Here is a 16,289-nt window from a genome sequence, read left to right as displayed (position 1 = left end):
TTGAAATTAAAATGTAAATGATTGTAGGGTTGGTTTACCAATCCATGTTCTATCTTGAACCATTGTTAAAACTTATCAAAATAAAAATTTCTGGAAAAAGCTCAGCAGGTCAGGCAGCATCCATGGATAGAGAAACAGTTAATGTTTCAGTTTTGTAACTCTTGATCAGAGCAGTTCTGATGTTCGGTCACAAACCCAAAACATTGACTTTTTTTTTCCCATAGATACTGCCTAACCTGCTGAGTGTTTCCAGTGCTTTCTGTTTTTGTTTCAGATTTCCAGCATCTGCAGTTTTTTTTTGACAAATCTTACATGGTTACCTGATCATGTGTTAGGTAGAGAAGAAGGTATTATACATGGACATTGTCCAGTCCAGATGAAGGGTCTCAATCTGAAACATCAACTGTCCATTTCCCTCCACAGATGCTGCCTGACTCACTGAGTTCCTCCAGCATCTTGTTTGTTGCTCCAGATTCCAGCATCTGCAGTCTCTTGTGTCTCCTGGTTACTTGTAATGTTTGAAAGCTTTGGGTTCAGGTACAGCTTTATAGACTTGAATACAACAATCCAAGCTGACTGTTCAATGCTGTACTGCAGAACAACTCCACTGGAAGGGGCACTGTCTTTTAGGGCAAGACTTTAAAAGTTAGAGTCTGAGAGGCACGTGACCCTATTATGATCCTATCATGACCAGTTCTGGTCGCCTCATTATAGGAAGGATGTGGAAGCATTGGAACGGATGCAGATGAGATTTACCAGGATGCTGCCTAGTTTAGAGAGTATGCATTATGAGGATAGACTAAGGGAGCTAGGGCTTTACTCTTTGGAGAGAAGGAGGATGAGAGGAGACATGATAGACGTGTACAAAATATTAAGAGGAATAGATAGGGTAGACAGCCAGCGCCTCTTTCCCAGGGCACCAACGCTCGATACAAGAGGGCATGGCTTTAAAGTAATTGGGGGGAAGTTCAAGGGAGATATCAGAGGAAGGTTTTTTACCCAGAGAGTGGTTGGGGCATGGAATGCGCTGCCTGGGGCAGTGGTGGAGGCAGGTACATTGGTCAAATTCAAGAGATTACTAGATAAGCATATGGAGGAATTTAAAATAGAGGGATACGTGGGAGGAAGGGGCTAGATAGTCTTAGGCAAGGTTTAAATGTCGGCACAACATTGTGGGCCAAAGGGCCTGCATTGTGCTGTACTGCCTATAATTACTCCTTAATCTACATCATATTTACAGGTAACGCACATATATCAGCTACCATGTTTTCTATAATGTAACAGTCATAATACTTCAACAAGGAATTCATTGACTGGAGGATAGCTTGGGGTGACCTGAGGCTTTGAAAGATGTTGTGTCAGTTTTCTTTCTTCATTCCAGATATCCCAGTTCATTTACAGGATGTGAGCATCTCGAGGCCAGTATTTATTACCCCCTCTTGTTCCCTAGAGAGAATGGTGGTGAGTCACCATCTTGAATTGCTGCAGTCTGTGTGGTGAAGAGGTACCACAATGCTTTTAGATAGGGAGTTCTAGGGTCAAGAACCAATGATAATGAAGAACCAGTATATGTATTTTCAAGCCAGGATGATGTGCCACTTGGAGAAGATTTAGTTTTATTGAAAACAAAAAAAAACTCGTCTGCACTCCAATCGCTTGGGTTATTCATCCTCCATACCAAGTCAACCATGAATCCAGCTCCCTAATGATTCTTGGCACCTTTGATAAGAAGCTCTCTCTCCAAGAAGACATATTTTCTGTGATCCAATGCTTTTAATTAGTAAGAAAAATCATCATGTCTACTTATTGGAACCTCTATGTTTATCTAGATTTTACAAATTTCCAGCCCATCAAGCTCACTGCTTCATCAGTAAATCTCTGTGTCACAAAAGTGAAATACTGCGGATTCTGGAAACCTGAAATAAAAGCAGAGGATTGTGGAAATACTCAGCAGGCCAGGCAACATCCATGGAGAAAGACAGAGTTAACATTTCAGGTCAATGACTTTTCATTACAGAATATAACCAACCTAGAATTTTAACTCTGTTTCTTCTCTATAGACACTGCCTGACCTGCTGAGTATTTCCAGCATTTTCAGATTTTATTCTCCACAGTCACAAATTCAGTCAGAAACATGGAAATTCCAGCTGTGGCTTACCGTTTGCCAAGATTATTTTACTTATTTGTTTATGGATGTAGATGTCAGCATTTATTACCTATCCTTAATCACCCTTGAACTCAGGAGTCTGTGATAATCACACTGAACGATCACACTGGATGGCAGGTTTCCTTCCCTGAAGGACTTTTGTGAACCAGATGGGTTTTTACTGAATTATTCAGGGGGGAATCAGGTGGGATTCATGTCACTGTTTAATTTTGTGTTACTGTGGGCATTGCTCTCATGGTTGATGCAATGTGAGGCTATGGAACGAGCATAAATAAAGACCTTAAGAAATAGCAGCAGAATTAGGCCATTCAGCCCATCAAGTCTGCTCCGCCATTCTATGCATGACTAGAAATTGTCAGCCATGTTACTTGCATAAGCCACTTCACATGATTCATTTTTCCCTATGCAGTAGGAGGCCATTCCACCCATTAACTCACTGCTGGCTCTCAGGGTATTACTATCAATCCCATTCCTCCACTCACTTTCCTGTAACCTATTCTTTCTTTCATGTCCATTATCTCCTCTCTGATTCTCCCACCACCTACTTACTCTAGGGGTGATTTACAGTAACCACAGCACAACTTTGGGTTGTGGGAGGAAACTGGAACACCCGGGAGAAATTACAGGGAGGATGTGTAAACTTGATACAAACAGCACCAGAGGTCAGGATTGAACCAGAGTCGATGGATCTGTGAAGCAGCAGCACCATCACCTGCATCACTATGTCACCCTAACTGACTGCATAAGACCTTTACTGGGGATTCTCCAGCAGTTTCCCAGCCCTGCCCTTGGACACCTATTTAAATCGATGTGTCAAGCTCCCAAGGCAAAGCAGTTAGCAAGTCAAGGCCAAAAGAAAGATGGACTTACAGTTATAAAGGAAGACAGTTGTGTGTTCATAAATCCCCTTTCATCACCTCAGGACATTTCAAAGTGCCAACCTGCTTTACCTCGAAGAAATAGCTTTGAAGGGTAGTCACTGCTGTAGTAAATGCAGCAGCAAAATCCAACCAGCAATAATGTGTTTAATGACCAGATGATCAGTTTAAATGATGTTGATTGAGGGTTAAATCGGTTAGAATGCTCCTGCACCAAAATAGCATCCCGTAATCTTTTACATTCACATCAGAAAGGGCTTTAGTTTAAGTGCCAGCGTTTCCAGCAACTCCCTCAAAGCTACAATGTCAGCCGAGGTTTTTCATGTTCAACTCTTTTGAGTGGGCTGTGAACCCACAAACTTCTGCCTCAGAAGCAAAACAGAAACAGAAAAATAGGAGCAGGAGAAGGCCATTCAGCCCTTTGACCTTTCAAACCTGCTCCACTATTCAGTACAACCACGGCTGAACCTCTGTCTCATTCCTATATTCCTGCTCTCTTCCCAGACCCCTTGACATCTTTTGGGTCTAGAAATCTTTTTCCCAGGGTAGAAATGTCAAATATTAGAGGACATGCATTTAAGGTGAGAGGGAGGAAGTTTAAAGGAGATGTGTCAGGCAAGTTTTTTAACACAGAGGGCGTTGGGTGCCTGGAATGCGCTGTCAGGGGTGGTGGTGGAAGCAGGTACGATAGTAGGGTTTAAGAGGCTTTTAGACAGACACATGAATATTGCAGGGAATGGAGGGATATGGATCAGGTGCAGGCAGATGAGATTTAGTTTAATTTGGCATCGTGTTGGGCACAGACATTGTGGGCTGAGGGGCCTGTTGCTGTGCTATGTTCTACGTTCTAAATTTGTCTCCTTCTGAAATATATTTAATGACTTGGCTCCCATGGCTTCTGTGGTAGAGGATTCCACAGGTTCACCACCATCTGAGAGAAGGAATTTCTCCTCACCTCAGTCCTAAATGGCTTTCCCCCATACCCTGAGACTGTGACCCCAGATTCGGTGTTCTAGCCAGGGGAAAAATCCTCCTCTTCTCCAGTTTGTCTTGCCCTGCAGTCTTACCAACCAGCCCATTAAAATCCTGTGCACTATACATTGAAATCAGTCGCACAATCAACTGAAGAGGAGGCTGAAAAAAAAATAGAAAATGCTGGAAATATCCATGGAATTCTCGAATCATAGAATACATCTCGTACAGCACAGAAACATACAGCCCCCACCTGGCCTATACTGACCATGATGCCTATCTATATATAAGGCCTGTATCCCTCTATGCCTTTCCTATCCAACTACCTGTACAATCACCTGTTAAATTCCATAATTATATCTGCCTCAACCATCTCCCCTAGCAGCTCGTTCCAGATATTCACCGCCTTATGTGTGAAAAACTTACCCCTCAGATCTTTAAATTTCTTCTCTCTCACCTTAAGCCTGTGCCCTCTAGTTGTAGACTCCCCTACCCTGGGAGAAAGATTCTAACTATCTTGTCGACACTCCTCATAATTTTGTAAACCTCTGTAAGGTCACCTCTCAACTTCCTACATCACAGTGAGAATAAACTCAGCCTATCCAATCTCTCCTTTTTGCTACAACCTGTGAATCTCTACCGCATGCTCTGTACTGCCACCACACCCTTCCTGTAGGGTGCTGACCAGAACTGCACACAATGTTCTGATAAAAGGCCAGCCATAAACTGAAACACTTACTCTTTTTCTTTCTCTCCATAGTTGCTGCCTGATCTGCTGAGTATTTTTGTTTTTATTTCAGATTTTCAACATCTTCAGTATTTTATGTTTAGGAAATTAGAATGAGCAAGCTTGGGCAACTGGAGTGGGTATCGCAGAAGGAGACAAGGGGAAAGAGACAGAGAGGAAAACAAGGAGGGAGATGACAACATAGAAAGGAGAGGGAACAGAGAGTGGGGGAGAAAGGAAGGAGAGAGAGAGAGAAAGAGATGAAGAGGGCAAAAGAATAAGGAAGATGTGAGAAGAGGTAAAGGGGAAAGGAGGGCAAGAAGGGGATGGATGAAAGATGAAAAGAAGAAATGGAGAGAAATGGGGAAACAAAGAGACGGAAATCGAGAGAGTTTGGGTCAGAGAGAAAAGGTGGCATTAGAGAGATCATAGCAGTCCAGAAACATTAATTGCAGTTGCTCCAGATGAAACCAGCTTGACATTGCACTTTATTTTAATTGATGAGGGTTGGCGAGGTGAAGTTTCAGATTCTCAACAGATATTTTCAGCATTAAGCTGACCTGTCAATGCATCATCTCTGAATGAATTCACAAGCAGAATCATAGGCAGAGAAATAGCAGATATAGTTTAATACAGGGAAACAAAATCAGGCAGTTTGTCAAAGGGCAAGTGGATGATGATGATGAGAAAATGGAAATATACCTGAGATATTGGAACGGGTGGTGGATCTTCGGGTTTCAATAAACTGGTCATTATGGAACCAGTGATGGATCTAAGGTGTTAATAGATTGATCGTTAACACCTTGCAGAGGTATAAATAAACACTAAATATTATTGGGATCCAAACCAAAAGGGACAACAATCTAAGAGAAGAATCTTAAAACCATCCTCAAGGGGCCATGAGGTAGAACTGTATTGTTAAGTCAGTTATAAAGGTCAGGATGATCCACTCTTATTGGTTTGAATCTGAAGCCACTGTTGTTCTGAGATAGAGTGATTCCAAGGCACTGAAAAGCCAATGGCCAAAGATCTGGATATCGTGGCACTGTTTCCAAAGGTGCCAGTATCAATGCATAATAATGTTCACTCTATCTGGACGTTGTAAATATTGTCAGAGAAATGTCGACATTCAGCAAATAGCAGAGTACTTTAATTCTTGAAACAAATAAATTCAGCAAAGAAGACAATAATTGCATTGAATAAATCAACCTGCAATTGTTCCAAATATACAGAACTGAAAAGAAATTAAGAAGAGTCAGCACTTTGAAACACATAGGACAAATACATTCTGATGGATGTGTTTTCTGCAACCTAACAGAATATAGGCAGAGCCCAATAGCATTAACCAAAGACCATTACTTTCTGCAATATTACTTAATTTCAAAGAGAGCTGAATATTCGTGTAGCCTGCCGTCTGAATATTATGATATAAAGCACCCAAACTGGGACTGAACATCTTATAATGCTTTACTATAATATACTGCAGCTTTAACCGGTCTCAAGTGTGATTAGATCAGATAGAGTTTAGTGTAATGGATTTATATTCAATAGTCTCCCATAACTCCCTAATGAAATGTCACTATTCCTGTACAAATCCTTTCATTTCACAGCTGCCCTTCCCCTCCACCCCCAAACACGATATTTCATTCCTCCACTGATGTGATATTATTGCTTTCTTCCTAAGCTATTGATTTAGGTGTATATGGTTATTACAATGCAAAATAAAACCGTTTGCAATCCATTCCAACTTGTATCCTCGAACATTAACTCAATTTGCTTTAAATCTGCATTTGATTTGGCCAGACAAAATGCATTCATCTTTATGAAGCAGTTGTTCATTATGCAAAGGCTTGAGGAGATTATTTTTTTCAAAACTTAATACTATTGTGTTTCTTTTCCACATCCCATCACTATGGAAAAGCCAGGAGACATGGACTAACCCTTACTCTGCTGCACCCCTCAATGGTACATGGAGTATTGGGAGTTTGCTACTTAATACAAATTGATTAAAAAAAGAAATTATTTTCATGGAATATTGCCTGACAAAGTGCAGTTTACTCAAAAGAGCCAATGCTTGCAGTTTAACAAATAATTGGGATTTTTTTTCTCCTTCAGGTCTTTAATACACTGTCGATGCTCATATGCAACAGTGCACACAGACATGGAATGTGTTTGTTGCAGTGGGGAATTTATGACATTGCTAAGAAAATGCCTATCACCAAAAGAAATTTAAGAGTTACACAAAGAAGGCACAAATTTAAATGATTACTAGATGATATTCTATTCAAGAGGCTAGGATGATATCTGTGCAGAATAATGTACAGTGGGAATGAACTGCAGGTTGTAATCTACTGCAGATATTGGGGTTGCTTGTAAATGAAAAGATTTTGCTTATGTAGTGCCTTTTACAATCTTGGGTTGTCCAAAGCACTTTACAACCAATGAAGCACTTTGAAGTGTGGTCATTGTTTGAATGGGCAGAAATGTGGCCGTCAACTTCCACAAACTGCTTTGTGCTAATGACCAGATATTTTAAAATTTATTTCTGGAATGTATGTGGCACATGAAAATCAAGATTTATTGTCCATCCCTAATAGCCCTTAAGAAGGCAGTGGTGAGCTTGAACCACTCACAGTAAACAAACGTCCATAGATAATCATTGTTTTTGAGATGTTGGTTGAGGGATATCTATTAGTCAAGACAATAAAGTAATGTATAAGAGAGACACAAGAGACTGCAGATGCTGGAATCTGGAGCAACAAACAATCTGCTGGAGGAACTCAGTGGGTTGAGCAGCATCTGAGAGGGGAAAGGAACTGCTGACGTTTCAAGTCGAAACCCTGTGTCAGGATTGAGGGTGGAAAGGGGAGATGTCCAGTATAAAGAGGAGAGGGGGAGTGGTGAGACAGGGGCCTGAGGTGATTGGTGGACTTGAGGGGGAGGGAGGGGAGTGTTGAAGGACGACAGGCAGATCGAGCCAGATAGGGGAGGGGTGGAGGGGTGAGACATGATAGATGGAGGCAGTCAAAAGAAAAGGAAGAAGATGGAGACAGGAGGGGTTGGAGAGGGTGAAGTTGGAGAAAGCTGCTGTATCATGTGTATAATGTAAATAATGCATGAGATCCTCCCTGCCTAAGTTGTGAAATGAACTTCAAAATATTGTGGCTGAGTCAGATAAAATTTTTAAAAATATACTTTTTATTAATTGTGGTAATTTTCTAAATTCGGTGAGCAAAGAATATATAACAGTACAACACAGAAACAGGCTCTTCAGCCCACAATGTTGTGCTGAACTAATTAAGCTAATGGGCCTAATTGAACTAAACCCTTCTACCTGCACAAGGTCCATATCCCTCCGTTCTCTGCGTATTCACATACCTATCTAAGAGTCTCTTATACGCCTCTATCGTAACTGCAAATTTATTTCTTGGGAGTGAAAGCACCTTCAGTGCATAAACAACTAATATACTTTTTAAAAACATTCAAATCATGCCATTATGTCTTTTCCATGGAGGGTTTTTTTACCCTGGTATCTGATGTTCTGAATATCCATTCCTTGGTGCACTGCAACCCATTGCTCCAATTCAGGGATGCGATTGGTTCAGCCGCAGAATCAGGTGAGCCTGGGCTCTGGGGTCGAGTGGACAGACAGCAAGCCCTGGGAGTGGCTGAGATGTAGGTCAGTGATCCCAGAAGGTGGATCAGCTAACGCAACCCATTACAGCAGAGCCCTGATAATGCAGAATCCAACATTTCTGCAATGTTGCAACTTAGTTGGGGCCTTAATAATGTATACCTGAGAGTTAACAGGATTAACTCAGGGATTTGGGTTATTATCTATGTGGAATAATGGATATCCAGGAGCAAATTCCTGGTGGGATCCTGGCACTTTAACAATTTATAAGTTGAAAGCTGAATACACCAAAAAGAATTAACCTGGAGGATTCAGCTTTATCATTAACTACCCGTGTGGACTAATCTTCACCAGAGGTAAACAACAAGTTAAAATTTACTGCAGCTGGTTTATAAACAGAATGATGGACATCGAGGAAAAAGTGATAAGTTTGAGTAATTTATGAATGTGATCTGAAACTAATTACATTAGACTTTGTAGACATTCCCTTCTATTTATTTTTTTAAATCATCCCACAAACATTCAAGACATTGAAACCCCATCACTTGAGAGCAGAATTTCAGGCTGGGCCGCAGAACTGATCAAAGACTGCTAAAACAATGTATCAATAAATTGCAATTGTTTTCCTGCCAATGAATTATAAAAAGCTGGCATGTCGCCATGCAACCACTTATACTAGTTTGTCATGGTGCAGTGTTCATCCATTCCAACTATTCAACCTAATGCTTACCATCAGAAGGAATTCAGATGGTGCCTCTTTTACACCACACTCCCCTGTAACCTACACAGGCATATGTCTCATTCTCCAGGTGTTATACCAATTAAAATGGAAACAATAGAAGCACTTCATTGACTGCAAAGTGCCCTGGTTCATCATAACAGCATTAGAAATAGAAGCAGACTTAAGCCATTCAGCCTCATGTGCCTGCTTCACCATTCAACAAGGTCATGGTTGGTCTTTTATCACAGCCCCACTTTCCAACACTATCCCTTATCTCCTTTGAATCTCTTAATATCTAAAAAAAATCTATTGGTCTCTGCCTTTAATATAAAATAAGTGGGTAATAAGAAGCCAATATATAAATGTAGGTCTTTTTCATTTTGAAGTAATACATAAAACATTTTTATTTAAGAAGAGAAATAAGCTGATATTCTGTTTTTAATTGTGGCTTGCTTGTGACAGAGGCAGACTGTCAATGTGACATTATTAGTCGTGGCATCTCCCTTGAACTTCTAAAACACATACAAATTCCATTAAAGCTTCTAATTTTTGCTTCTTTCAAAAATACAAAAATAAATTTGACAACATCCCTAGTTTCAGAGCCAAAGAAAAGAATTACATCAGGAGCCGCTGAACAGTTAATCCATTTGGGGACACACCTTTAATCTGCTGGTACTTTTTATTCTTGGTTGCAAGAGAAATAACAGTTTGTTCCTTAAAGAGCTCATTTGCAAAAGGGTCAGAAGTCCTTGGTGGCGAGCTTTCATGTTGCTTTACCTTTTCCCCTCAACCTCTATTGCCAGAGAGATTTCACTTTTCTGTTTGTGTCTCCAGCTATACCAAGGCACAAAGTGAACTCAACAGAGGAAAGGTTGTTTTCTCTCATTCTAATAGACCCGGGGGGGTTTCTTTGCCTGACCTGTTCAGACCCCATCTATATATGAAGCTTAATTTCCTGAAGAATGATTTAGTTAGCAAGCTAAGCTCCCCCTTGCATACCACTCAATCCAATGGATAATTTATAATGCTTTTTTTTATCTCATCCATTAACATAACATTTTAAATCATTTGCTTTAGCATTTAGGCAGAGCAACTAAATTACTAACAGTCCCAGCTAACCAGAGTGCAGCCATTTAGAATTTCATTGTATTGCATAAAAAAAGCCTATTTATGACCAAGTTGCAAAATAACAACAAGGTGTGTAAAAAAGAACAAGTCATTTTGTGGAATTAAAAAAAAGTTATTGTGCAATAATTCAGTCCCTGTAATGATTACACAGCCAACTTTTTAAAAATTTAGTACGAAGAAAGACTTGTATTTTTACAGTGCCTTTCACATCCATTTTAGGATATCCAAAATCACTATGCAGTCAATGAAAGTGTCGTTATTATTGAAATAAGGAACGTGTACAATAGGACCCCATGAAGAGCAATGGATAAGATAAGATAAGATAAAATATCTTTATTTTTCACATGTACATTGAAACACACAGTGAAATGCATCTTTTTGCATAGAATGTTCTGGGGGCAGCCCCCAAGAGTCGCCATGCTTCTGGCGCCAACATAGCATGCCCACAACTGCCTAACCTGTACGTCTTTGGAAGGTGGGAGGAAACCGGAGCACCCAGAGGAATCCCACGCAGACACGGGGAGAACATACAAACTCCTTACAGACTAGCGGTTGGAATTGAACCCAGGTCGCTGACACTGTAAAGCATTACGCTAACCGCTACACTATTGTGCCTGCCCTGTCATATCTTTTATTAAGTAAAAACAGAAAATGCTGGAGAAACTCAGCAGGTCAGGCAGTATCTGTGGAGAGACAAAGTAAATTAATGTTTCAGGTCAAAGACTGCTCATCAGAACTGGGAAAGTGGAGAGAACAAGTTAGTTTTAAGTTGTAGTAAGGGTGGGGACAGACGGGTAGAATGAAGGGAATGTCTCTAATTGGGTGAGGCCAGGGATGCCCAGGTGACTCCAGTGTTTACAGAGCCATCTACTTAGTGGATTAAAAAGGACAACTGGAGAGAGCGAGAGAGAGAGAGCGAGAGAGAAAGAGAGAGAGAACAAACAAAGCGACATGTCAAAGCCATGAAGAGCAGGTCTGAGCCCTTGCTGAAACCTGAAATCAGAAACTAAAAGGAGAATGCACATCAGGCAATGTATGCGGAGAGAGAAACCCTGAGTTCATATTGCAGATGGATAACCTGCAGCAGATCCTGAGAGAACTTGAGAAAGCATTGCTGACCCAAAACATTAACTGTTTTTTTCCCTTTCCACAGATGCTGCCTGACTGGCTGAGTTCCTCCAGCTTTTCTGTATTTGTTTCAGGTTCCAGTATTTGCAGTTTTATTTGTTTTCCTTTACCACAGTGATGTTGCAGTCAAACGCACCCCCCCCCCCCCCCCCCCCCATTACTCACCAGCCTGGGAAACAGCTACTTGTGGTGAGTACAACCTTCTTGTCTGATTCACTTAGGGATGGAGACTTATCCCTCTTAGTACCTGGGCCACATGCCTTGGAAAACTCAACAACTGATTGGAGCAGGAGTCAACTATACAGTCCCTTTAGCTGGCTCTGCCATTCAATAAGATCTTGGCCTCATCTCCAATTTCCTGCCTGCTCCAATACCATTTGATTCCCCTGTAGCCCAAAAATCTGCCCATCTCGACCCTGAATAACTTCAATGACTCTGGGCTGGGGAATTCCAAAGACTTGCAGGAGAAGAAATTCCTTATCATCTCTATCTTAAACGGGCAACTCCTTATTCTGCGACTATCCCTCACTAATACTAGCTTCGCCACCTTCTCAACATCTACCCTACCAAGCCCCCTCAATAAGATCTCCTCTTAGTATTTGGACTACATGGCTTGGAAGACTCAATGCTTCAAAAAAATTTTTGCTGTTGTTGATTTAATTGTCCGATCAGATTTGACATCCTGATATGGAAGAAATTGAATTTGAGTTTTAATTCACTCAGTGTCTAAGAAAGGGATGTTCTCCCAAGGCTGAATTTGTAGTGTATTTACAATGAGGCAAGCACCATTGGCAATGGTGAATGGACAGCAAGGTTCCAAAATGGCTTGATTCTAGAGATTGAATGGAAATGCTGTAGAGTAGTTTCCTCCCACAGACCAAAAATGTGCTGATTGTTAAGTGAATTAGCTACTGTAAATAGAGTGGATGTAGAGAGGACATTTCCATTAGTAGGAGAGTCTGGGATCCGAAGGCACAGCCTCAGAACAAAGGAACGTCCCTTCAAAACTGGGATGAGGAGAAATTTCTTCAGCCAGAAGGTGGTGAATCTGTTGAATTCATTGCCACAGAGGGCTGTGGAAGCCAAGTCATTGGGTGTATTTAAGACAGAGTTTGAAAGGTTCTTGACTGGTAAGGAGCTTAAGGTGGGAAAATGGGGTTGAAAATAAAATCAGCCATGATTGAACATAGAACAGTACAGCACAGTATGGGCCCTTTGGCCAAATGGTTGTGCCAACTGATATAAACACCTACTCCCTGATCAATCTAACCCTTCACTCCTATACGGCCCATAACCCTCCATTTTTCTTACATCCATGTGCCTACCTAAGAGTCTTTCAAATGTCCCTATTGTACCAGCCTCTATCACCACCCCCGGCCATGTGTTCCAGGCACCCACCACTCTCTGTCTAAAAAACCTACCTCTGACACCTCCCTGAAAATTTCCCCCTCTGACCTTAAATGGATGTCCTCTGGTATTGGCCATTGCTGCCCTGAGGAAAAGGTGCTGGCTGTCCACTCTGTCTATGCTCCTCATAATCTTATACACCCCTGTCAAGGCAGAGCAGACTTGATGGGCCAAATGGCCTAATTCTGCTCCTCTATCTTATGCCCCCACAGCCCCCTTGTTTGTAGGTCATAGAAGAACTGGTCAGTGGTATCCCCAGAATATCGATGGTGGGAGACTCAATGATGATAATGCGATTCAGTGTCATGGACCTCCTATCCAACAGCTCTCTGGGAGTATCATCAATGGTTTAAGAGGATGTCTCTCCATCACCTTCTCCACAGCAATTAAGGATAGGGAATAAAATTTGGCCTTGCCAGTGATAGCCACACACTGAAAAATAAAGCCCACATGGCTGCCTTTTGTACACTTAATTCCTATGGAATATCTGTTGAATAGCTGCCAGCAGCAAGGGTCTTTCATTGGAGACACAAGGGACAGCAGATGCTGGAATCTGGGGCAACCAGGGTGTTTTATTGGATGTGCAGGGAATTGTTTTGCTGTTGGTCTGGATAAATGGCATCACTAAAATGAAGGGCATTAGTTTAGTTAAAGCTCATATCTCGGGAGCCAGGGCCTATCTAAATTAAGCCAGTGGATGGAACATCAATGAGTTTGGTTCCTTTACAGGTGTCTGATCCTGTCTACTGATTTCCCTTTAAGCAATAACCCCAAGGAATCCAGTACATCTGGAACAGGAATAGAAAAATATTCCTCAACTTTCGACCAAGGATCCAGCATATTTTCCCTCCTCCCGATCAACATTTTCTCTTTTTTTTTCTGCAAAGCCATAAAATAATCATCTTGCTATCACCCTCAATGCAGATGTTTATTTTATGAAGTTCAGATTCAGGATTCAAATCCAGCATGTGGGCCATTTCCAAATAGTCCACTGTGAGTATAATATAGTATCAATGATGTCAACTGAGTATCCAAACAGGAGTTGGACAAATGACCCTTCGACTGACTGTTTATGTAAGGATTCCAACCTCAGTTTATTCAAATCACTGCCAAGTTGTGGTAGTGTTTACATGTGATGGGTGTGGGAAAGGAGAAAAGAATGTGTATACTGTATGAATAAAATATATACAAAATATGATTCATCACAAGCAAAAGCCAAATAAAGCATTCCTTTCCTTTTTTTTTAATCTATATGGGAATAACAAAGTAAATGCATTGAATTCTTGACTCTCAAATTCCAAATCTGTATATTTAATATTATTTAAATTAAAATCACCCTCTTTCAGAGGTAGTAAGAATTCAGAATTCATGGGTCAGCTGCCTGATTCTAGGAGGTCAAAATTGGAAATGTTCACTGGTGGAAGTTGAAGGGTTTGCAAAAGTATACCACAGAACCATAGAGCAAAACAGCACAATACGGGCCCTTCGGCCCACCATGTTGTGCCGACCTTCAAACCACTCCTAAGACTATCTAACCCCTTCCTCCCACATATTCCACTATCTTAAATTCCTCCATATGCTTATCTAACAATCTCTTCAACTTGCCCAACGTATCAGCCTCCACCACCACCCCAGGCAATGCATTCCATGCATCAACCACTCTCTGGGTGAATAACCTCCCTCTGACGTCTCCCTTGAACTTTCCCCCCATTACCTTAAAGTCATGCCCTCTTGCATTGAGCATTGGCGCCCTGGGAAAGAGGCACTGGCTGTCCACTCTATCTATTCCTCTTAATATTTTGTACACCTCTATCATGTCTCCTCTCATCCTCCTTCTCTCCAATGAGTAAAGCCCTAGCTCCTTTAGTCTCTCCTCATAATCCATACTCTCTAATCCAGGCAGCATCCTGGTAAATCTTCTCTGCACCCTTTCCAACGCCTCCACATCCTTCCTATAATGAGGAGACCAGAACTGGACACAGTTTTGTAAAGCTGTATCAGCACTTCACGGCTCTTAAACTAGAGTTTTGTAAAGCTGCATCAGCACTTCACGGCTCTTAAACTAGATCCCATGACTTATGAAAGTTAACATCCCATAAGCTTTCTTAACTACCCTATCCACCTGTGTGGCAACTTTCAGTGATCTGTGGACATGAACCCCCAGATCCCTCTGCTCCTCTACACTGCCCAGAATCCTGTCATTTATCTTGTAGTCTGCCTTGGAGTTAGTCCTTCCAAAGTGTACCACCTCATACTTTTCCAGATTGAACTCCATCTGCCACTTGTCAGCCCAGCACTGCATCCTGTCAATATCCCTCTATAGGCTTTGACAGCCCTCCACACTATCCGCAGCACCACCAATCTTTGTGTCATCTGCAAACTTGCTAACCCAGCTTTCCACCCCCTCATCTAAGTCATTAATAAATATCACAAAAAGTAGAGGTCCCAGAATCGATCCCTGTGGGACACCACTAGTCACAGCCCTCCAATCCGAATGCACTCCCTCCACCACAACCCTCTGCTTTCTACAGGCAAACCAATTCTGAATATTGAGAGAGGCAGGGTTAAGGATTTGGTAGGCAAGGAACACGGATCAAGCATATTGTTGGATTCTTTCTGAATTCTAATTGCAGGACAACACCCAGTCAGCATTAGCAAGATCTTTCACCCCATCTCAATTGCTCCCAAACTAGTTTTTTGTACCAGCAATTCCCTGGGCATACAAACCAAAGGTAAAATGAGATTGAAATTGTGCTTTTTCTAATATGGGGGAACAAATAAGAATATAATTTCCTAGGAGAGAGTTCGACTTCAAATTTTCACCTGATCTGAAAATTTTCAGAATAGTTTGAATGTAAAAAAAAAGCCCCTTGTGGTGTAATGTTGGAGGGTAGAGGTCATGGAGTCCTAGAGTCATGGAGACGTACAGTACAGTAAAGGGCTCTTTACCCACCACAGCTGTGTAGTTGTGAATGTGAATAGTGCAGATACAATAAGGAGATGATTACTCAGAGGAGCAACACACTGAAGGTTATGCTTGGAGGAATGAAAGGAGGAGTCTTTTATAAACACTAGCATTGATTGTGGAGATGAATGGCCTTTTTCTATGCTGAAATTTCTATTGAACTGCTAAAGTTATTTCTTTAGGAGAGATTGCAAGCTTCCCTTTGTCTTGCATCAAACAGTTTAGAGTCACAGAGCCATAAAGTCACACAGCACAGATACATGCCTGACCCATTGAACTCCTCCAGCAATTTGTGTGTTGCTCCAGATTCCAGCATCTGCAGTCTCCTGTGTCTCCATTTTGTGGCTCCACTGCAAAGTCCCTTCAAGGTGTGTCCACTTTGAAGAAGTTTTCCTCCTCATTTCAACAGTTCTGTGACACCCTCTCTTACTGTTAACCCTTTGTGGTTTCTGCTGTTCTGCTTTTCGGTCACACTCTCACCCAGATCCACCTATCGCTTGCCAGATCTTGCTCCACCCCTTCTCTTCACCTTCTCTCAGTCCAGATGACGGATCACAGCCCG

Source organism: Pristis pectinata, chromosome 13 (genome assembly GCF_009764475.1).
Source record: "Pristis pectinata isolate sPriPec2 chromosome 13, sPriPec2.1.pri, whole genome shotgun sequence".
NCBI classification, from domain to species: Eukaryota; Metazoa; Chordata; class Chondrichthyes; order Rhinopristiformes; family Pristidae; genus Pristis; species Pristis pectinata.
This window is presented reverse-complemented; position numbering follows the sequence as displayed.